The sequence below is a fragment of the Lissotriton helveticus genome, chromosome 3_1 (assembly GCF_964261635.1).
Source record: "Lissotriton helveticus chromosome 3_1, aLisHel1.1, whole genome shotgun sequence".
In the NCBI taxonomy this organism is placed as follows: domain Eukaryota; kingdom Metazoa; phylum Chordata; class Amphibia; order Caudata; family Salamandridae; genus Lissotriton; species Lissotriton helveticus.
Window position 1 is genome coordinate 30,327,890 of NC_136061.1, and position 22,722 is coordinate 30,350,611.

Sequence of the window (22,722 nt, forward strand, 5' to 3'; positions counted from 1 at the left end):
TCAGTAGTTGAGCCCTGCCAATCTGGGGGGTAGCAGTTAAGGTTTTTCTTGTAGGTCAGGGGCGTGGCCCAATCTAGTGTGGGGTATTTGTGGGTTGGCAGGGTCGGCCTCAGTCCAGAGGCATGTGACTACAGTCTCTTCCTTATTGCTGCCTACATCCTTAACGGTGAGGTGACGCTCCTTAACAATGTTTGTTTGTATTGTGACCGGCTCTCTCAGGCATTCTGTCCACAGAGGGATTACAATGAGAAGCCAAGTTGTGACTCCTGGGTAGTTTCTTCTGTGTAGAGTGATTGACTTTCATGGCTGGCTTCCTGCATTGTGCCCATTACCTCATCGGCCTCCCCCCGAATATGAGTCTAGTTTTTGTTCATGATGGGTATGATTGTGAGCAGAAGGGGGTGATCTGTTTTACGTGCATTTTTGGCTAGACCGCCATGGTATTGGGCTTGAGAATACGTTTATGACAACCCTTCCTTTTTTGGCTCTTCTGCATTTTGGCATTTTATCCATTATTTGAGGACCGCTACCCGGCTCCTGTTTTCTTGTTTGATAGTGCTAAAATCTCCCTGGGATTGTTTTCATTGAGCGCCTTGTTGAGAATCGTGCCTTTATTGATTGCACCCCGTGAGTTACCTTGCTGCCGCCTCCCCTGTTGTTTCCTCCTTTGGGGATCATCCCTACCTGCCTCGTTTATGCGAGCTGTTGCTGGTGCTTAATGCGACTGCCCCATGCCTTTATAAGGCCTCTCTTTGACCATATCCTTAAGGTCAGCAGGTAATTCCAACATTGTCTCCAGGATTGTTGACAGCTTATCTTGGAAAGGGGAGCAGTTACATCCTTGTCCTGGTTTCTAAGTGTCCTCCTGTGCTCTTTTATATCAAGTTGTTTAAGTTTGCTATCTTTCCATCTATTCCTGCTACATAAATATAGCTATGGTGTTCAGGAGGCTGATCTGTATGTCCATATTATTTGCCTGAAAATTCTGTGCCTTCACTGAGCTCTGCAGAATCAGAAGCATAGTCAAACATAGTAACTCTAGAGGTCCTTGCTTCTCCTTACCACCATTTGAGATAGGGCTTGAGATTATCGGTGCGTCGTTGCCATATAAGGCACTAGGTAGTTCTGACATTGCTCTGCTTGCCTGCTTTGTGGTGCGCTGTTTACTGACTCATTTATAATTCCTCCCCATTGTGTTGCGTACTGTTTGTAAACTTTTTGTGGGATTTTTCTTTGCACTACTTTGTTATTTTGCATTTAAAACAAATCTCAGTGGAACCGGGCTACTAATGGAGAGGGGGTGCCTGTTCCCTGTTGCACCGAGGATACTCTCGCCCTGGTCCATCACGGCTGGTGCCGATTGTGCGGAGGGCGCTGCGAGTAACCCTTGGTGTTCCTTGGCCTCACTTCCGGGCTTCCATTTCTGCCTTAGGGTGTGTGGTGATGTGGGAGCGGTCTAGTGCTCCCAGCACACACACTATTTAGCCTGATGATCAAACGGGTGCGCAGCGGACATGCCGCTGGTGCGCCAAATGCAAGCCCGTCAGCGCCCGTCCGCGCACGGATGGTGCCAGGGCCCAGGACCCCTGGAACTTCCTTTAAGCATACGGATGTTTATACTTCTGCGGAACTGCTGAGCCTCAGAAGGGTAGCGAACCCGAACTGCCTCCACTCAATAGTAGTGGATGGCAGTGTAGGAAGCTGTGAGTTCTGCGACTTCCGGTTACCCTGTGCTAGGGAGGCAGAGAAAGGGGGAAGGCTATGAGCTCAGCAGGTGACCCTTTGCTGTGCCTTTCCCTTAACTGTAGGTCTCTTAGCAAACATTGCCTAGAAATACATGACCTACTCATGAACCAGAAACCAGTGTGGCTGTTTTGGGTGGAAATTTGGCTAATGAGCAATGTTTTGGTAGAATTGCCTGATGGGCATGATATTTTTGGGGTTGATGGACCTGGACAGAGGGGCGGGAGTCTCGCCGTGATATTCAGGAAGGAAATTCAGGTGAAGATGTTTAAAATAATGATGACTAGCTATGAAGCAGCTTTTTTCAGTTTGGCTATTGATAATGCTAGCTGAATTGCAGGGCTTCTGTTGTATAGACCCCCTGCCCCGGCAAGAGCCTTCCTTGATGATCTAGCAGAGACAGTGCCCCCCTTATAGTATTATGTTGTAAGGGTTAATTCCTCTCTTCCTTCTTTACATCAATCCTCTCTCTACTGTTCAGGCTGCATAGCTGGAGAATGCTGTATGATGTCATGGAATGTTGGTGTGTAGACTGATGGAAAGAGTGTCAGTTGAGGATGAGAGGCTGAGCAGAGGGAGACTGCTCCTGGTGAGGCTATACTTCTATCTTATTTCCATCTTACCTTCATCTTCCTACAACTACAATTGAAATTTAATAAAAGAACTACTTAGAACTTACCACCTGGTCTACAACTTGGATTATTTATTTAGAACATATCCGCTACCCTACTTTTATTCTCATCATCTGAATCTACATCTGGAAGAAAAAGATAACAGAAAATCTCAGGAGCTGATTCTAGGGTTACAGGCGATGGGTCTCACATATCTGGTCATACCCCTACCCATAATAAAGGTCATGCGCTTGATAACATTTATACTAATAGTGCCCAGGTAGAAGCTCTGCTACCTGTGCCTATAGTATTTCAGACTGATTTGCATATAGCCATGTCTGAACTGGGGTGGCAGAGTGGGCTAAAGAACAGTGATGGATCAAACCCAGATCTTTTGACTGGGTGTGAGTGTTTGATTGGTTCAGATGCTCCGTCCATCACCACCCCCTTGTGTACCGCTTTGGCTGCCATAAGTGTGGCAGGGTATGCTCAGACATGAGTCCCTTGCTCACTTTGCCACTGGACTCAAGCAAGCCGGGCTGAAGACGGCTGGAATGCCAGACACCGGTCCTCGGAAGCTTGTTTCCGGTCCAGGGAAGGCATGGCTTGGCAGTTCGGGCTGGACTGTTCCCATGAGGCACAGGGTCAGACTGATTTGCATATAGCCATGTCTGAACTGGGGTGGCAGAGTGGGCTAAAGAACGGTGATGGATCAAACCCAGATCTTTTGACTGGGTGTGAGTGTTTGATTGGTTCAGATGCTCCGTCCATCACCACCCCCTTTTGTACCGCTTTGGCTGCCATAAGTGTGGCAGGGTATGCTCAGACGTGAGTCCCTTGCTCACTTTGCCACTGGACTCAAGCAAGCCGGGCTGAAGACGGCTGGAATGCCAGAAACCGGTCCTCGGAATCTTGTTTCCGGTCCAGGGAAGGCATGGCTTGGCAGTTCGGGCTGGACTGTTCCCATGAGGCACAGGGTCAGACTGATTTGCATATAGCCATGTCTGAACTGGGGTGGCAGAGTGGGCTAAAGAACGGTGATGGATCAAACCCAGATCTTTTGACTGGGTGTGAGTGTTTGATTGGTTCAGATGCTCCGTCCATCACCACCCCCTTTTGTACCGCTTTGGCTGCCATAGGTGTGTCAGGGTATGCTCAGACGTGAGTCCCTTGCTCACTTTGCCACTGGACTCAAGCAAACCGGGCTGAAGACGGCTGGAATGCCAGAAACCGGTCCTCAGAAGCTTGTTTCCGGTCCAGGGAGGCATGGCTTGGCAGTTCGGGCTGGACTGTTCCCATGAGGCACAGGGTCAGACTGATTTGCATATAGCCATGTCTAAACTGGGGAGGCAGAGTGGGCTAAAGAACGGTGATGGATCAAACCCAGATCTTTTGACTGGGTGTGAGTGTTTGATTGGTTCAGATGCTCCGTCCATCACCACCCCCTTTTGTACCGCTTTGGCTGCCATAAGTGTGGCAGGGTATGCTCAGACGTGAGTCCCTTGCTCACTTTGCCACTGGACTCAAGCAAGCCGGGCTGAAGACGGCTGGAATGCCAGAAACCGGTCCTCGGAAGCTTGTTTCCGGTCCAGGGAAGGCATGGCTTGGCAGTTCGGGCTGGACTGTTCCCATGAGGCACAGGGTCAGACTGATTTGCATATTGCCCTGTCTGAACTGGGGTGGCAGAGTGGGTTAAAGAACGGTGATGGATCAAACCCAGATCTTTTGACTGGGTGTGAGTGTTTGATTGGTTCAGATGTTCCGTCCATCACCACCCCCTTTTGTACCGCTTTGGCTGCCATAAGTGTGGCAGGTTATGCTCAGACGTGAGTCCCTTGCTCACTTTGCCACTGGACTCAAGCAAGCCGGGCTGAAGACGGCTGGAATGCCAGAAACCGGTCCTCGTAAGCTTGTTTCCGGTCCAGGGAAGGCATGGCTTGGCAGTTCGGGCTGGACTGTTCCCATGATGCACAGGGTCAGACTGATTTACATATAGCCATGTCTGAAATGGGGTGGCAGAGTGGGCTAAAGAACGGTGATGGATCAAACCCAGAACTTTTGACTGGGTGTGAGTGTTTGATTGGTTCAGATGCTCCGTCCATCACCACCCCCTTTTGTACCGCTTTGGCTGCCATAAGTGTGGCAGGGTATGCTCAGACGTGAGTCCCTTGCTCACTTTGCCACTGGACTCAAGCAAGCCGGGCTGAAGACGGCTGGAATGCCAGAAACCGGTCCTCGGAAGCTTGTTTCCGGTCCAGGGAAAGCATGGCTTGGCAGTTCGGGCTGGACTGTTCCCATGAGGCACAGGGTCAGACTGATTTGCATATAGCCATGTCTGAACTGGGGTGGCAGAGTGGGCTAAAGAACGGTGATGGATCAAACCCAGATCTTTTGACTGGGTGTGAGTGTTTGATTGGTTCAGATGCTCCGTCCATCACCACCCCCTTTTGTACCGCTTTGGCTGCCATAAGTGTGGCAGGGTATGCTCAGACGTGAGTCCCTTGCTCACTTTGCCACTGGACTCAAGCAAGCCGGGCTGAAGACGGCTGGAATGCCAGAAACCGGTCCTCGGAAGCTTGTTTCCGGTCCAGGGAAGGCATGGCTTGGCAGTTCGGGCTGGACTGTTCCCATGAGGCACAGGGTCAGACTGATTTGCATATTGCCCTGTCTGAACTGGGGTGGCAGAGTGGGCTAAAGAACGGTGATGGATCAAACCCAGATCTTTTGACTGGGTGTGAGTGTTTGATTGGTTCAGATGCTCCGTCCATCACCACCCCCTTTTGTACCACTTTGGCTGCCATAAGTGTGGCAGGGTATGCTCAGACGTGAGTCCCTTGCTCACTTTGCCACTGGACTCAAGCAAGCCGGGCTGAAGACGGCTGGAATGCCAGAAACCGGTCCTCGGAAGCTTGTTTCCGGTCCAGGGAAGGCATGGCTTGGCAGTTCGGGCTGGACTGTTCCCATGAGGCACAGGGTCAGACTGATTTGCATATAGCCATGTCTGAACTGGGGTGGCAGAGTGGGCTAAAGAACGGTGATGGATCAAACCCAGATCTTTTGACTGGGTGTGAGTGTTTGATTGGTTCAGATGCTCCGTCCATCACCACCCCCTTTTGTACCGCTTTGCCTGCCATAAGTGTGGCAGGTTATGCTCAGACGTGAGTCCCTTGCTCACTTTGCCACTGGACTCAAGCAAGCCGGGCTGAAGACGGCTGGAATGCCAGAAACCGGTCCTCGAAAGCTTGTTTCCGGTCCAGGGAAGGCATGGCTTGGCAGTTCGGGCTGGACTGTTCCCATGATGCACAGGGTCAGACTGATTTGCATATAGCCATGTCTGAACTGGGGTGGCAGAGTGGGCTAAAGAACGGTGATGGATCAAACCCAGATCTTTTGACTGGGTGTGAGTGTTTGATTGGTTCAGATGCTCCGTCCATCACCACCCCCTTTTGTACCGCTTTGGCTGCCATAAGTGTGGCAGGTTATGCTCAGACGTGAGTCCCTTGCTCACTTTGCCACTGGACTCAAGCAAGCCGGGCTGAAGACGGCTGGAATGCCAGAAACCGGTCCTCGTAAGCTTGTTTCCGGTCCAGGGAAGGCATGGCTTGGCAGTTCGGGCTGGACTGTTCCCATGAGGCACAGGGTCAGACTGATTTGCATATAGCCATGTCTGAACTGGGGTGGCAGAGTGGGCTAAAGAACGGTGATGGATCAAACCCAGATCTTTTGACTGGGTGTGAGTGTTGGATTGGTTCAGATGCTCCGTCCATCATCACCCCCTTTTGTACCGCTTTGGCTGCCATAAGTGTGGCAGGGTATGCTCAGACGTGAGTCCCTTGCTCACTTTGCCACTGGACTCAAGCAAGCCGGGCTGAAGACGGCTGGAATGCCAGAAACCGGTCCTCGGAAGCTTGTTTCCGGTCCAGGGAAGGCATGGCTTGGCAGTTCGGGCTGGACTGTTCCCATGAGGCACAGGGTCAGACTGATTTGCATATTGCCCTGTCTGAACTGGGGTGGCAGAGTGGGCTAAAGAACGGTGATGGATCAAACCCAGATCTTTTGACTGGGTGTGAGTGTTTAATTGGTTCAGATGCTCCGTCCATCACCACCCCCTTTTGTACCACTTTGGCTGCCATAAGTGTGGCAGGGTATGCTCAGACGTGAGTCCCTTGCTCACTTTGCCACTGGACTCAAGCAAGCCGGGTTGAAGACGGCTGGAATGCCAGAAACCGGTCCTCGGAAGCTTGTTTCTGGTCCAGGGAAGGCATGGCTTGGCAGTTCGGGCTGGACTGTTCCCATGAGGCACAGGGTCAGACTGATTTGCATATAGCCATGTCTGAACTGGGGTGGCAGAGTGGGCTAAAGAACGGTGATGGATCAAACCCAGATCTTTTGACTGGGTGTGAGTGTTTGATTGGTTCAGATGCTCCGTCCATCACCACCCCCTTTTGTACCGCTTTGCCTGCCATAAGTGTGGCAGGTTATGCTCAGACGTGAGTCCCTTGCTCACTTTGCCACTGGACTCAAGCAAGCCGGGCTGAAGACGGCTGGAATGCCAGAAACCGGTCCTCGGAAGCTTGTTTCCGGTCCAGGGAAGGCATGGCTTGGCAGTTCGGGCTGGACTGTTCCCATGATGCACAGGGTCAGACTGATTTGCATATAGCCATGTCTGAACTGGGGTGGCAGAGTGGGCTAAAGAACGGTGATGGATGAAACCCAGATCTTTTGACTGGGTGTGAGTGTTTGATTGGTTCAGATGCTCCGTCCATCACCACCCCCTTTTGTACCGCTTTTGCTGCCATAAGTGTGGCAGGGTATGCTCAGACATGAGTCCCTTGCTCACTTTGCCAATGGACTCAAGCAAGCCAGGCTGAAGACGGCTGGAATGCCAGAAACCGGTTCTCGGAAGCTTGTTTCCAGTCCAGGGAAGGCATGGCTTGGCAGTTCGGGCTGGACTGTTCTCATGAGGCACAGGGTCAGACTGATTTGCATATAGCCATGTCTGAACTGGGGTGGCAGAGTGGGCTAAAGAACGGTGATGGATCAAACCCAGATCTTTTGACTGGGTGTGAGTGTTTGATTGGTTCAGATGCTCCGTCCATCACCACCCCCTTTTGTACCGCTTTGGCTGCCATAAGTGTGTCAGGGTATGCTCAGACGTGAGTCCCTTGCTCACTTTGCCACTGGACTCAAGCAAGCCGGGCTGAAGACTGCTGGAATGCCAGAAACCGGTCCTCAGAAGCTTGTTTCCGGTCCAGGGAGGCATGGCTTGGCAGTTCGGGCTGGACTGTTCCCATGAGGCACAGGGTCAGACTGATTTGCATATAGCCATGTCTGAACTGGGGTGGCAGAGTGGGCTAAAGAACGGTGATGGATCAAACCCAGATCTTTTGACTGGGTGTGAGTGTTTGATTGGTTCAGATGCTCCGTCCATCACCACCCCCTTTTGTACCGCTTTGGCTGCCATAAGTGTGGCAGGGTATGCTCAGACGTGAGTCCCTTGCTCACTTTGCCACTGGACTTAAGCAAGCCGGGCTGAAGACGGCTGGAATGCCAGAAACCGGTCCTCGGAAGCTTGTTTCCGGTTCAGGGAAGGCATGGCTTGGCAGTTCGGGCTGGACTATTCCCATGAGGCACAGGGTCATACTGATTTGCATATTGCCATGTCTGAACTGGGGTGGCAGAGTGGGCTAAAGAACGGTGATGGATCAAACCCAGATCTTTTGACTGGGTTTGACTGTTTGATTGGTTCAGATGCTCCGTCCATCACCCCCCCCCCCTTTGTACCGCTTTGGCTGCCATAAGTGTGGCAGGGTATGCTCAGACGTGTGTTCCTTGCTCACTTTGCCACTGGACTCAAGCAAGCCGGGCTGAAGACGGCTGGAATGCCAGAAACCGGTCCTCGGAAGCTTGTTTCCGGTCCAGGGAAGGCATGGCTTGGCAGTTCGGACTGGACTGTTCCCATGAGGCACAGGGTCAGACTGATTTGCATATAGCCATGTCTGAACTGGGGTGGCAGAGTGCGCTAAAGAACGGTGATGGATCAAACCCAGATCTTTTGACTGGGTGTGAGTGTTTGATTGGTTCAGATGCTCCGTCCATCACCACCCCCTTTTGTACCGCTTTGGCTGCCATAAGTGTGTCAGGGTATGCTCAGACGTGAGTCCCTTGCTCACTTTGCCACTGGACTCAAGCAAGCCGGGCTGAAGACTGCTGGAATGCCAGAAACCGGTCCTCGGAAGCTTGTTTCCGGTCCAGGGAAGGCATGGCTTGGCAGTTCGGGCTGGACTGTTCCCATGATGCACAGGGTCAGACTGATTTGCATATAGCCATGTCTGAACTGGGGTGGCAGAGTGGGCTAAAGAACGGTGATGGATCAAACCCAGATCTTTTGACTGGGTGTGAGTGTTTGATTGGTTCAGATGCTCCGTCCATCACCACCCCCTTTTGTACCGCTTTGGCTGCCATAAGTGTGTCAGGGTATGCTCAGACGTGAGTCCCTTGCTCACTTTGCCACTGGACTCAAGCAAGCCGGGCTGAAGACTGCTGGAATGCCAGAAACCGGTCCTCAGAAGCTTGTTTCCGGTCCAGGGAGGCATGGCTTGGCAGTTCGGGCTGGACTGTTCCCATGAGGCACAGGGTCAGACTGATTTGCATATAGCCATGTCTGAACTGGGGTGGCAGAGTGGGCTAAAGAACGGTGATGGATCAAACCCAGATCTTTTGACTGGGTGTGAGTGTTTGATTGGTTCAGATGCTCCGTCCATCACCACCCCCTTTTGTACCGCTTTGGCTGCCATAAGTGTGGCAGGGTATGCTCAGACGTGAGTCCCTTGCTCACTTTGCCACTGGACTTAAGCAAGCCGGGCTGAAGACGGCTGGAATGCCAGAAACCGGTCCTCGGAAGCTTGTTTCCGGTTCAGGGAAGGCATGGCTTGGCAGTTCGGGCTGGACTATTCCCATGAGGCACAGGGTCATACTGATTTGCATATTGCCATGTCTGAACTGGGGTGGCAGAGTGGGCTAAAGAACGGTGATGGATCAAACCCAGATCTTTTGACTGGGTTTGACTGTTTGATTGGTTCAGATGCTCCGTCCATCACCACCCCCCTTTGTACCGCTTTGGCTGCCATAAGTGTGGCAGGGTATGCTCAGACGTGTGTTCCTTGCTCACTTTGCCACTGGACTCAAGCAAGCCGGGCTGAAGACGGCTGGAATGCCAGAAACCGGTCCTCGGAAGCTTGTTTCCGGTCCAGGGAAGGCATGGCTTGGCAGTTCGGGCTGGACTGTTCCCATGAGGCACAGGGTCAGACTGATTTGCATATAGCCATGTCTGAACTGGGGTGGCAGAGTGCGCTAAAGAACGGTGATGGATCAAACCCAGATCTTTTGACTGGGTGTGAGTGTTTGATTGGTTCAGATGCTCCGTCCATCACCACCCCCTTTTGTACCGCTTTGGCTGCCATAAGTGTGGCAGGTTATGCTCAGACGTGAGTCCCTTGCTCACTTTGCCACTGGACTCACGCAAGCCGGGCTGAAGACGGCTGGAATACCAGAAACCGGTCCTCGGAAGCTTGTTTCCGGTCCAGGGAAGGCATGGCTTGGCAGTTCAGGCTGGACTGTTCCCATGAGGCACAGGGTCAGACTGATTTGCATATAGCCATGTCTGAACTGGGGTGGCAGAGTGGGCTAAAGAACGGTGATGGATCAAACCCAGATCTTTTGACTGGGTGTGAGTGTTTGATTGGTTCAGATGCTCCGTCCATCACCACCCCCTTTTGTACCGCTTTGGCTGCCATAAGTGTGGCAGGGTATGCTCAGACGTGAGTACCTTGCTCACTTTGCCACTGGACTCAAGCAAGCCGGGCTGAAGACGGCTGGAATGCCAGAAACCGGTCCTCGGAAGCTTGTTTCCAGGGAAGGCATGGCTTGGCAGTTCAGGCTGGACTGTTCCCATGAGGCACAGGGTCAGACTGATTTGCATATAGCCATGTCTGAACTGGGGTGGCAGAGTGGGCTAAAGAACGGTGATGGATCAAACCCAGATCTTTTGACTGGGTGTGAGTGTTTGATTGGTTCAGATGCTCCGTCCATCACCACCCCCTTTTGTACCGCTTTGGCTGCCATAAGTGTGGCAGGGTATGCTCAGACGTGAGTACCTTGCTCACTTTGCCACTGGACTCAAGCAAGCCGGGCTGAAGACGGCTGGAATGCCAGAAACCGGTCCTCGAAAGCTTGTTTCTGGTCCAGGGAAGGCATGGCTTGGCAGTTCGGGCTGGACTGTTCCCATGAGGCACAGGGTCAGACTCATTTGCATATAGCCATGTCTGAACTGGGGTGGCAGAGTGGGCTAAAGAACGGTGATGGATCAAACCCAGATCTTTTGACTGGGTGTGAGTGTTTGATTGGTTCAGATTCTCCGTCCATCACCACCCCCTTTTGTACCGCTGTGCCTATAGTATGGTCTGACCACTTTGTCCTCCCTTTCACGTAAAATAATACTAGAAAGGCCCGTGCAATTCCGAAAAGCGTTCTGCGCCTTTTATGGTTCAGAAATGGGATGCGCTAAGTGACGTTGCCTTTGGGGACAAACTAGTGTCAAGTATCCCAGTTCCCGGAACTGAAGTAAAAACAGCTGAGGGGCAAGTCTCTCTTTGGATCAAGTAGGCAGTTGATTCCATTATACCCCTGAAACCAGGTAAAAGTACCCGCAGAACTCCTTCCACAAAATGGTTTTCAGTGGAACTAGCTCTCCTTAAAACTGATTGTAAGCTACTCGAATGCCGATGGAGGGGGAACTCTCCTAATGAAAATAGGGTGGTATACTTGGCTGCTCTTAAGTTGTATCACCATTACATCAGGGGAGTACGGAGGCAGTTTTATATTGAGCACATTGAAGTAGCTAAAAATTCCACCAAGAAGAATATTTTCAATGTAGTAAAAGAACTGTCCTCTCTAGATCGTATGACAGCTATAATGCCAGCCTCTACTGATTATTGTAATTAGGTTGCAGACTATTTTATGAACAAAATGTATAAAATGTAAGCTTCCTTCTCTGAGAGTAGCATAAATTACATCCTGGCTCCTGTAATTGAGGCTGTAGGAAGTGAGAACAGTTTTGTTTTTCACCCACCTGGAGTAAGTGAGGTTCTTAAACTCTTGGAAGTAGTTAAATCTGGGTCGCCCTTGGACCCGATTCCCCCAAAATATGTGAGGATAGGGAAAGAAGTCATTGCTCCAGTTCTCACCAGGCTCCTGAACTTGTCTTTTAGTTCAGTCTTGGTTCCTAGCAATTGGAAGCATGCCATGATGATACCATTGTTAAAGAAACCCGCCTAGACCCTGCTCTCCCAGGAAACCTCAGACCTATTTCTTTACTACCTTATGGGGCTAAAATCGCAGAGAAGCATCTTAACAGTCAATTGTCCTTATTCCTGGAAGAGAGACAAGTACTCCATGAAAGTCAGTCAGGGTTTAGACCTCGACATAGTACTGAGTCAGCCCTTTTTCTTGCTTCTGAGGCTTTAAAAACTACCGCCGATGAGGAAAGAACCACTGCCTTGATCCTTCTTGACCTGAGTGCCGCTTTTGACACGGTCTCCCATGGCCTTCTTTAGGAATGGGTTGGGGAGGCCAGGGTCGGGGGAGTAATATGGAGATCGATTAAACTGTTTTGGGAGAATAGATCCTTCCAGGTTCTACAGTTTCCTTTTGAATCTGTCCTCTTTCGCAAGGGGTGCCGCAGGATTCGGCTCTCAGCCCTACCCTGTTTGATATCTATATGCGACCCTCGGCAGATATCGTTTTGAGACATGGGGTAAAACTGGCTTTATATGCTGATGACACTCAGTTGATTGTCACCCTGGAACAAAAGGAGGCAGGAATGGCTGACAAGTTTAAGGGGTGCTTGGGGGAGCTTGCAAATTGGATGAAGCTCAGCTGTTTACAGCTGAATGCGGGTAAAACCAAGGTCATGATAGACGGTAAGCAGCCCTATCTTTGGTCACACCGGTGGTGGCCGGAGGAGCTAGGACCGTCTCCGACCCCTAAGACCAAGGTCAAGAACTTGGGAGTATGGTTCAAAGACTCACTTTCATTTTCAGAACAGACATCAGCCGTGGCTGGTGCCTATTTTGGCATTCTTAGGATGCTGCAGAAAAATCTTGGATCTTCTCCCATTAGACGCTAGACATACCGTTATACAGGCCCTTGTTACATCCCGTCTAGACTACTGCAATATCTTGTATCTAGGGGCAATGTTCCCTCTAAATTTTTTCCTATTTGTGCGGCAGTGGAGGGTGTCTGTGCACTGCAACCATGGCTATGTGAGCCAGGAACCAGACCACGCGCATGTGCAGCGCCAAATGTCACTCTAAACGTTTACTTAAAAAAGTGAAAAAGCCGATCTTAAGGCTGGTTTGCAAATTGGATAAACACGCCATGACATGAATTGATTACACAGGCAAGTACACTTCAGGTTTAGAAAAGCACAAGACTCCAAAGGTGGTACAATCATAAGATTTTTACTAAATATTCTTAACTGGGGCACTGTTCATTGGGTGGGGAAATGTTGAGTGCCTATACAATATCACATATGCACAATAAGTTACACAATTACATAACATATTTGCAATTTGATCTGAAAGCTACTGAGTAATGTTGGGCTATCCCATCAGAGAAAGTTTGTGAAACTCTGACATCCAGGCAAACATGGACTGTAGGAGAGGGCCTTTCAGACACGTCAAGTGGAATCCCTAGATGGGTGACAGGGTTGCTTCTCATGGCGATCCTTGCCATTTTACCAGTACTGATAAACTCTATCAAGGTCAACTTTCCCATTCAGGAGGTAGGCCTTCGTCCTCATCAGCTTATCCAAATGCTTCTGCTCTAGTCCACAATTTACTTTTGATAGTAATCATAAGGCTGAATCCTCGTTCACAATCTGCACTAGATGCTTGAAATGTTGCACAGACATCAACAAGCTGAGACACCACACTATACTGAGCAGCATTGCGTACAGTAACATTTACGATGTCTTGAAAGGTGGTAAATAACCCACCCTTTACATGTTCTGCCACCACATATTTATAGTCTCTGTATTGTCGGACAACATCTTCTGGTGTTTCACAATCGCCCAGGACCAAGACATTTTTATACTTTTCAACAAGTCTTTGTATATTCTTAGTCCCAAAATCAAAATGCTATTGTGTTGCTATTGCCTGGATTTCAAAACTTGCCCATTCTTTCAGCTCATCTTCAGGGAACCTTTTTTGCATGTGCTCACAAAGAAGGGAAACAAAAGACAAAATATGCCCACTGTCAAACTCTTGCCTTTCCTTGTACAACAACATCATATCTCTTACATTGCTGCTCCAAAAGACAGTGTCCCCTAAATACTGTTCCTTAATTTGGCCAATCTTTGCTCTTGCATACTGTACAGCTTCAACAGTAGTCAAAGAACTTTTTTGGAACAGTTTGCACAAAGATGCAAATACACTCAGAATGTCATTAAGTACTGCAAGGGAAATATGGTAGTTAGAGTCAGATAGCTTTTTGTAACAATATTTAGCAACTGGATCATTCTCTTCAACTTTCTCATGCTCAAAGTACTTAAGAACAGCCTCGTAATTCCGAATTAGTGCACCAACTACAAAATGCCTTGAAAGCCACTGGACTTCATTCAATGGTCGAAAAGAGACCACTTCACAATCAGTGACCGATGCCATTTCATCCAGCTTGGACTTCCTTGCAGGAGATCTGGAGAACACAGTGTAGACAGTCCTCAATAATGTCACCCCTAGGCTAGGGCTGACCCCAAAAAAACTGAACATCCTGCAGAAGGTTCAGAATGCTGCAGCACGTCTAATTTTAAACATTCCTAGACAAGCTTCGGTGGGGCAGGCCCTTGGGAAATTACATTGGCTTCCCATACAGGCCAGAATCATCTTTAAGGCTTTGTGTTTCAGCCATAGGATCTTCAATAAGAAAGGTCCTAGCTTTCTGCATCCCCTTCTCACCGCCTATAGACCTGCATGTTGCCTAAGGTCCTTGGGCATGGCAAAGTTGATTGTGCCCAAGGTTCGGAAGGCTCGGGCTGGTGGGAGCTCCTTTGGCTTCCTTGCGGCAAAGGCCTGGAATAACTTCCCTGTTGACTTAAGGCAGTGCCCGTTGGAGACCTCGTTTAAAAAAAAACGTAAGACGTGGCTATTTCAACATCCCCCAGATGGCTGACAATAGGCCTTTCGTAGCTGTTCCTTGGGGGGCTCTGGTTGGAGGGTAGGTGGGAGGTTTTGGTCCATCTGTTGGGTACTTCTAGTGTTCTAGTGCGAGGACACCCCGTTGCAGTAACCAGGTGTTCTATAAGCTGTATAATAATAATAAGAAGAAGAAGGACAGCATACTTTCCCATTCCTTGGAGCAGATATATGAAAGATTCCTTTCCTCAGCTGGGCCTAATTGATTCCCTGTTTTATTCCCAGCTGCCTGCTGTGTCTAGTTACAACCTTTCTGACTTGTTCTGATGGATGGCGGTATTACTCCAGCGGGCCCCCTTGCACCGTTGGGTTACCACCGGTTGTATGACGTTACAACGCATACTTTTACAACGCATGCCTTTACAGCGCATTTTTCACAACGCAACATCCTTTACAACGCATTCCATTTCAACGAATGCTATTACAATGAACTGTCTAAAAACTACCATTACAACGCATACTACCTTTACAACGCATACCATTACAACGCATACCATTACATTGCATGTATGGCAAGTATTGGATTGTATAGGGGTAAAAATTACTATTCTAACTCAAGGGGGTGCAACAGTAGGGAAAGTTTGGATAGTGTAGGGGTAAAAATTACTATTCTAACTCCAGGGGGTGCAACAGTAGGGTACGTTTGGATAGTGTAAGGGTACTATGCATTGTAATGGTCTGCATTGTAATGGTATGCGTTGTAATGACTGTGTTGTAATGACATGCGTTGTAATGGTATGCGTTGTAGTGTCATGCGATGTAATAGTTGCTTTGTAATGGTAGTGCGTTGTAAAAGTTGTGTTGTAAAGGTTGTCACCACAGTTTCCCTCACCATTTCCCTTAACCTCAAATAGATGGTGCTTTTTCCCTCTTCCTCGAGTTGATTCACCAAGTCAGACATGTTGTCCTTGCCCAGCGATGAACTGAGCACATGTTGCAAGGAGACTTGCACAATCTTTAATTTGAGGTCAACCTCCCCGACAGTTGCCTCCAAAGACCCTATCAGCATTTGATGGAAAGGGGTATTATTAGCACTCAAGCTGATTATAGCAGCCACCTCCTCGCCTTCACCTTGGGCTCCAGGTTTGTGTGCATTAGAGGAGGGGCGCTGATTTGCTCCAGAGCTCGTAGGTTCCCTGTGACTTTCAAAGCCCCCTCCAGCCAGGGAGAGACCCAACCCCTCAAGTGGTTTTGTACTACCACTGTGGGGCTCGGCGGGATAGGTATACCCTTATCTTTATTGTTGCTCAAGAATATGACCGCCCCAGGGTCCTTTAGGAAGTTGAGCTCGGTTGTGATTTTAGGCTGCGTAAGGACCGAGTCATCCCCTCCGAGGGGGCTGGTAGCGGCTAGGTGAACATATGTTGAAGTCTGCTGCGACGTTGCTGGAGCCACTTGTGGGTTCTTGCCTAGCTGCCCTAATTGTTTACTTCTTCTCTTTGAAGCCAACACTGGTCCCAGGATTTTCCAGATTGCATGATGTAGGAGTGTGTAGTTGTGCTAATAACCACCAGGGAAAGGTCAGAGAAGAGAGAAGATTATCATTCCCCTGGTTAATGACGACTCGCCTGTGTACACAAGTATTGCACTTTTTCCCGTGGCATATTTAGGCTGGTTGGCCACTTTGGGATGGATTAGGGGTGTGAGGCAGGAAGCTACAGGAGCGGTGCAAGCCGCACTAGGCTAACTCTGACCACTTCTGTGCCACCCTGCAGTAGCTGCCAGCCACCTAGAGCCTTCCCAAAACCTCAGGGGCCATAGCTAGTGCCCCCGTCCTCCAGGGAGGAGTGGAGTGGAGCACTCCAGTGTCTGCTCAACCTGCGGTGGGAGAGGCATGAGCACACCAGCATGCCAACCACCAGCAATTAGTATAGTCATAAACTTGTTAGGACTAGAGGCTGAACTGTGGCAGCACCTAATGGCAGCACTCTGGACTGGCGGTACACTCCCTTCTCCCTCACCGTAAAGCTGCCTTAACACTCTGCTCCTTAATGCCCCTTATTTAGGGTCACCCAGTATCAAGACTGCTGGCCTCCTCAGAGCATGTGTGGCCAGCAACTCATTCTAAGGAGCCAGGCAGATTTGAAGAGGCAGGCAGGGACATTAAGGTGTGCTGACCTATTCTGCTTCATATAAAAGCCACAAGAGCTAGTATGAGTACAACGAGCCGAGAATCAGGCATTTAGTGCCAGTGTAGACCATGGGGAATGCCACCGGCAGTGGTCCCACTCCCCAGATGCCTCTGGCCACCTCACCTCACCTCTGCATCAGACATGTGGCCCCTTTTGGCAACACCAGCGTCTCCCGCGGCTCCCCAGCCGCTTACCGCTTACCACACACTTGTTCGCTTGCTCACACAGACTTAATAGTATCAGCAGAATTGTTTCAAGTTTATTTTTTATTATGCATAGTAACTAAAAACCATTGCACTGTTCTGAACTTATCAGGATAAAAAATCTTTGTGGTTCAGCAGTGCAATCATCAATTGTGTTTTTTGTGTTTTTGTAAGTTCTTTTTAGCCTTTCACTTTGCTGCATCTTGCCAATGTTTTACAGCAGTGGGTCTTTCCTGCAGTTTAGGGGCCCTTGGGAATCTATCTGTGTAGCTTACTCAGGAGGGCCATCACTGCTTAGACTATTAAATAATATTAGCAGATTAATAAATAAAGAAGCATGTTGTACAATTTAAAATTTAAAAACATTCTGTAAACGTGAAGGAATTCACATTGCAAGCTAACAATTAAATTAGTATCTTCAGATTCATTTGTGAGAAAAGTGCAAGTGCTTCTAACAGCACATAGTATGGACGATGAATGGCCTCAATTGAATTTACAAATGTTCAAACCTTTCTATTGAAATGAACACTTTTTTAAATTTATTTATGATTTCCATAAAATATTTCAGAATTTTTGTATTTGTTTGCCTCTGTATGTGTAATGTATTTTGTAGTTCAACTCATCGAAAATTCTTGGGCCTGAGACCCCGACTTCCAGTGATGACTCATGGGGTCCCTGGATTCCGATAATGATTTAGTGCGGGTCCCTGGATCCCAGCAATGATTAAGTGGGGATTCGCAGAAGTTAACAGTTTAAGAACCACTGATGTACAGCGTAGCTAACAGGCGTTGGAAAAGCCAGTAGATACCAAAGGAGAGACACATTGGCTTTGCCAATGCTTGTTTTACATTTTCCAGGAAGTGCCGAGTCTGGGATTGGATTTAGGGTCTTCCAGCCTCTGCCCCCGCCCCACTTCTCTGTTGCTTTCCCCCCACTGCCCCTCCTGCTCTCTTTGTTTAAAATAAATGTTTCCTCCACATTGTTTCACCTGTCAGCGGGTGTCCTTAAAAAGCTTGTCTTGCACAAGGCAGTGTCATTGAATTACCAGCCGCAGGAGTCTTCGGGTTGCTGCCATCTGCCGCCTGGACTCGAGCCCTGAATAGACGTTATTTAGGGGTCGCCAAAGGTCGCAGCTGCGACCCTCGGCTTGCCCTTTGCAACCCCTGGCACTCCCTTTGCGACCCCTGGCTCTGCCTTTGCGACCCCTGGCCTCAGAGGTGGGAAAATCAGTGCCAGGAACACATTGGAATCCAGAGGAAGACTCTCGGCTCACGCCTTCATGTGACATTGTTATCTCAAGCATGTGTTTGAATCCCTCTTTTCAAAGCGCGTAACAGTGATCTACTGTGATCACTTATTTAAAAGTATTATTACCTTTATCATGCTAAGGGTCTGCCGAGGAATCCTCTCCTGTATGTGAACCCTTTTTTTCAGGATTCTGGAAGGAGAGCTCAAGGTTGGACCTGCTTTCTGGGCCGAGGCCTAGTTGACTTTGCTAATCCCAGAGGATTTTATGTTCTCCCAGAATTGATACAGAGGTGACTGGCCATGGTGAAATTGCAGAAAACAATGAAAGTATGGCAAAAGGCGCAACAGACAAGGCAGTGTATGTTGAGTCATCGCTGCAGTAGCCATCGTGAAAGAGCAAAAAGAATTGCTATTATTTTAATACAGCTGATCAGGCCCTGCTGAAGCCATCATGCTGTGCATCCAACATTGACAAGCAAGTCAATTGTCTTTGCCACTGATTGCTAAATACAAGGGCTGATGCAGACACCCAGCATGTCTCTGTTATTCCTGTTGCAAGAATGCAGTTGTGGGGAGAAGCTGAAAGAGGGGGTCTCAGCCAATGTTCTTGTTCAAAGGCTTACTCCAGTTTTACCAGGGCATGGCCAGTTTACGGCTCCTCACAGTGCAGGCAGCAGCTGCAGCCGAGAGGGCCCTACAATGAATGTGCGCATGATGAATGCGAAGCGGTGGCAGGCCATCCCTGCCTTTGAACAAATCACTCCCACCCAGCTGTGAGTTAAGAGTACACGCAGGCTTGTGTCTTCCTTAGTCTTACTTGTGTGCCATGGTTCCATCCTGTCTTTCTTGTATTTTCTTGTATTCTCAGGTAAACATGACTGTGTTTGCTGAGCTCTCGCCATAAAGAATGTGGGGCATATTAGCAAGAACCGCGTTAAAATTATTGCCGTTTTAGCGGCAGGAAACTGCCGCTAAAACGGCGATAATGGGCTTGATAATATGCGCTATAGAATTCCAATAGAAGCCCAGGTTAGATGTGCAGGACATCTAACCTGGGCTTCTATTGGCACATTTTTGTCAGCCTTGCTTCTCATAAGCAACGACTACGAGTCCACAATATGCGTTTTTCCTCACCGCTTGCAGGTTTTTAAAACACATAAATAAATGGCATTGTCATGTTGACTTTTTAGTAGTCCAGACCATGTATGTTATGGCTGCATTCACATTTATTGAAGACTTTTCTGCTGCCTGCTATTTACCGGCTGCAACGGGATGCCATAATTAAACTTCAGAAGGAACCCCTGGTGGGACGAACGGTCCCAGGGACACGCCGCACAGCCTGCATTGCCATCTCCACTCTGGGAGGACTGCAACCCCCAGAGCGCACCACTTCCAAACACAGCTACCGCGAGTGCCGCAAGTGAGGGGGAGGCGGGGTCATCGCGCTTATAGCGCTGCCTTACCCCCCGCCTGCGCCAGAGACTTTTCTGCTGTCTGCTATTTACCGGCTGCAACGGGACGCCAAAAATTAAACTTCGGAAGGAACTCTTGGTGGGACAAGGGACCCAGGGACACGCCGCACAGCCCGCATTGCCATCTCCACTCTGGGGGGGACTGCAACCCCCAGCCCAGAGTGCACTACTTCCAAATACAGCTGCCACAAGTGCCTCGAGTGAGGGGGAGGCGGGGTCATCGCGCTTGTTAGAAGCGGCTGTCTCTAGTTGGCAGAGGTATACACTTCTGACAAATAGGGACACACCTTTTCTAGTCAGAGCAAGGGGATCACACACTTAGATAACCCCTGCTCACCCCCTTGGTAGCTTGGCAAAGCAGAGAGGCTTATCTCCGAGGCAGTGCGTTAGGTATTTATGACCACATACAGTAATAAAGTGAATACACTACAAATGGACACGACACAGTAGTATTATAAAAATAAGGATGTTTATATAAGGCTTAGCACAAGACCAAATAACGACAAAAATATACCACAATCTTAATAATTACTCTTGGAAGGAAAAATAATAGTTCAAGCACGGTTTCTTCTTAGCACAAAGTCTTTAGTAACAAAAGCAACTCTTCTTCTTTAAAACACAGTTCTGGGCAACAATGTAACCCACACGGGAGTCACACGACGTCGAGGCAAAGTTAATCCAAAGGTTCGGCGTCGACCGCGAGGAGCGCTACGTCGAGCCCGGAGTCGCTCAGACCCCCACAACACAGTACCTTGGAAAAGTGAAGCACTCGATGATCAGCGGCGTCGAGATGTCCGGCGTCGCGTCTTCGGCGTCGATCGGGCCTCGGAGTCGGGGCGATCTGCAGCGGCGTCGACCGAAGTCAGGCGGGAGCAGCGCTCACGAGATGAAGCAGGATACGGCGTCGTCGATGTCGATGTTGCAAGAGTGAGCAGCGCTCACGGCGTCGAGAGGGCTCGAGGTCGATGCGATCAGCGGCGGCGCCGACACAGGGTCACTTGGAGCTGGAGCCGAACTCGCTACTCACTGGCGTCGCTACTGGTGTCGATCGGGCCCGGCGGCCGGCGTCGAAGGTGCGGGACACTGGAGCCGTTACTCACGATGTCGAGCTGGATTCGGCGGCGTCCTTCGGCGTCGAGATAGCTGGATCCTTCAGAGGTGCTGGATTTCAGGTTCCAGCAACAAGCACTTTCAGCAAACAAATGAAGTCCTTTGGCCCTGTGACTTCAACAGGAGGCTGGCACTCTTCCAACCCTTGGAGATTTTCTTTAGCAAGTTTGAGAGTACACACTCAGTTCCTCTCTCCTGGTTCCTTGGCAAAAATAAAGAAGCAACTGCAGGATTCCCCCAACAAAGAGCACTCTGGCAGAAGAGGTAGGCAGTCCTTGGATCAGCAGGCTTCTTGTCCTTGGTTCAGGTTTCCTTGTCAGAAGTGATCTAAATTCTTGGTTCAGGGGTCCTTCTCTTATACCCCTTTTTGGCTTTGATCCCTTTGTCCATGCAGGGGAATTTCCCCCCATCTTGGGTTTGTTGTGGGTGTTGCCAGGCCTAGGCACCTGGCCTATTCACTGTGCAGGGCAGAGTCTTCAGCCGCCCAGCAGGAGCGGAGCCAGCATTGTCACTGGCAGGGGCAGGGCCATCAGTTGCCCGGCAGGAGGTGGGGCCAGGAAAGTCCCTGGCAGGCACAGAGTCATCACTCGCCTGGCAGGGGGGCGGAGCCAGCATTGTATCAGGCAGGGCAGGCTATCAGGAGCTACTCTTCCCCTACTCTCAATGCAAATGCCCCACTCATCCCACACTGACTAATTCAGACCTCTGGAGCCACCCAGCTCCTGTCACACGCACACCAGAACCAGCAGAGACCGGTAGACAGTTAGACAAGAAAATAGCTACTTTCTAAAAGTGCTATTTTCAAACACAGAGTCCAAAAACCATCCACCCAAATGGATGCGTTATTAAACCCTGAGTTCAGGGATACCAAACTCGACATTGCACCATGCTCCCCGAGCCCGCTAGGATTATACCGTTAATAATCCTGGCAGCCCATTCTAACTGATGGAGAGCAGGTAACCTTACAATAGTGAAAAACGAATATGGTTGTAATTCACTATTAGGACAGGCCAACCTTGTCAGGCGTGTCCTACCTTATGCTTACAATGCACCCTGCCCTTCGGCCTACCATAGGGGTGACTAACATGAAGTTAAGGGAAGGTTTAGGGACTGGCAAGTAGGTGTACTTGCGCAGTCCTCGTGACAGTCAGACTGCACGTGGTCCAGCAATGGTAGACCTTCAGACATACTTTTACTAGGCCGCTCTTGTGGGTGGCACAACACGTGCTGCAAGCCCACGAGCAGCATTTGTATTTACAAGCCCTGGCACTCCTGGTGCACTCTACTAGGGACTAATAGTAAACCAAATAAGCCAAACATGGAAGTCAATCAATACAGCAATTTCACATAGGGAGCACTTGCACTGTGGCACTGATCAGCAGTGGCACAGTGCCCAAAGCATTATACCAGCAAAACATCGTAAACAGAGGAGGCAAACAGAAAAAATGGAGGAGAGACTCATGCCAATAATGTCAGGTCTAACACGTGTCCCCTCCAGCTGAAATGTGGGGAGAACTACCCTTACCCTAGGGAGTCCTCATCACTAAGGCGGAAAAATCTGGACAGACCATCATCATTGGCGTGATCTGTGCCAGGGCGGTGTTCCACCGTGAAGTCCATCCCCTGTAGGGAAATGGACCACCTCAACAGCTTTGGATTCTCACCCCTCCTCTGCATCAACCATCTGAGGGGCCTGTGGTCCGTCTGAACCCGGAAGTGAGTCCCAAACAGGTAGGGTCTTAGCTTCTTCAGCGCCCAGACCACAGTAAATGCTTCTCTCTCTATCGCACTCCACCTCTGTTCCCTGGGAAGTAACCTCCTACTTATGAAGGTTACAGGTAAGTCTCGGCCCTCTTCATTCACCTGAGCTAGAACAGCCCCCACGCCATGCTCTGAAGCGTCCGTCTGGACAACAAATTCTTTAGAAAAGTCGGGTGCCTGGAGTATGGGTG

The 22,722-nt window shown here is 49.6% G+C and overlaps 1 protein-coding gene across 5 annotated transcripts in view; it reads left to right on the forward strand.

Annotated features, from left to right (window-relative positions):
- The window catches only part of ADCY10 (adenylate cyclase 10), a 4,100,562-nt gene that overhangs the window by 3,118,891 nt on the left and 958,949 nt on the right, over window positions 1–22,722 (forward strand). The gene's annotated exons all lie outside the window — the stretch shown is intronic.